Genomic DNA, 1,333 nt, shown 5'->3' on the forward strand with positions numbered 1-1,333 from the left:
AGTTAGCAAATCCTTCTTTTTGATTTATTTTTAAAAGAAAAATAACTTATTCTTCAATCCCTGTGGACCGACGCCCGTAATCACTATCCTACAGGATACGTGCTATTGCGTGGTTTATTTTTGAAATTGAAATAACCGATCACTTGCTATGTGGCATGCTTTGGTTGTTGGTTCAAAGGCTTTGTAGCGAGGTTGGTTGGCCGGCCCTTTGTATGGGCTATGGTCGATTCTGAGGCACATTAGTGAACATGGTATTCTAAAAACTGTTTATCAAGTTGCTTGGAGGTATATATTAGGTTACTAGATGACTAATTTGCTATGTGCGTATCATCCGGCCATGTACTATATACTAATAAACATCGTGTTTTGAGAACTTTATATTAATTTATCTAGAGGTATATACAGGGGCGGCCCAATACATTTGGGGGCCTTAGGCGAACTCATTAGAAGGGGCCTTTTTTATTATTATTTAAATAATAATTTTTTTAATAAGTATAAAAATATTTTAAAATTTTTATTTAAAAAGTTAAAAATGATAAAACTTAATTGTGTCAAGAAAAACAAACTTGGATCCCGACAAGTAGTGCCGAACTTAATTGTGTCGAGAAGAGGTGGAATAGTTCCGAACTCGACGGCGAGAAGAGGCCGAATAGTGCCGAACCGCTGAAGTAGTGAAGTCACAACCAATCTACAATTGAACCATAAAATAACAAATTTTAAATTAATTACTTAACTAAATAAAAATTAATTAGACCAAAAAATAATTAATAAACTAATGAATAGGGTTACAGCCTTACAGTTACAGGGGACTGAGGCCTGAGGGAGTGAGGGGAGGAGGTCGGGACTCGGCCCACTCGGGTCTCGGGAGGTGGCCCGGTGGGAGTGGGACCGTGGGAGCCTGGGCCCTGGCGGCTTGGCCGGCTGGCCCCTGGGACTTGGGAGGAGCCGAGGAGGTCGGGTCCGTCGGGACTCAGGAACCGGGAACCCCGAGGAGGCCGCCGGCCGGAGCGGCAGAGGAGATGAGGAGAGGACGGGGTCACCGCCGGCGCCGGTCACAGCCTCACGGGAGGCCGAGGACGGCGAGTCGGCGATGTCGGCAAGAAGAGGATGGGAGGCCTCACCGCCTCGGCCCTCGGTCGCCGCGGAGGCGTGGAGTCGGATGTCGGACAGTCAGAGACTCGGAGGAGCCGAGGATGGCGACTCGGAGTCTCGGAGTCGGTGAGGACGCTGGACGCCGAGGAGAGGACGGGAGTCACGGCCTCACGGGACTCTGCACGGACGCACAGTGGACCGGAGCTCGGAGTCGGAGTCGGAGGACGGAGCTCGGAGCGCA

The 1,333-nt window shown here is 49.0% G+C and overlaps 1 long non-coding RNA gene across 1 annotated transcript; it reads right to left on the reverse strand.

Annotated features, from left to right (window-relative positions):
* Nucleotides 1–517: 517 nt before the first annotated feature.
* LOC120110747 lies at nucleotides 518–1,106 on the reverse strand. Its single transcript, XR_005511879.1, has 2 exons — nucleotides 798–1,106; nucleotides 518–688 (listed from the first exon to the last, which is right to left on the reverse strand). It is a non-coding gene; the product is annotated as an uncharacterized LOC120110747 (long non-coding RNA).
* Nucleotides 1,107–1,333: the final 227 nt, after the last annotated feature.

Source organism: Phoenix dactylifera, chromosome 5, assembly GCF_009389715.1.
Source record: "Phoenix dactylifera cultivar Barhee BC4 chromosome 5, palm_55x_up_171113_PBpolish2nd_filt_p, whole genome shotgun sequence".
In the NCBI taxonomy this organism is placed as follows: Eukaryota; Viridiplantae; Streptophyta; class Magnoliopsida; order Arecales; family Arecaceae; genus Phoenix; species Phoenix dactylifera.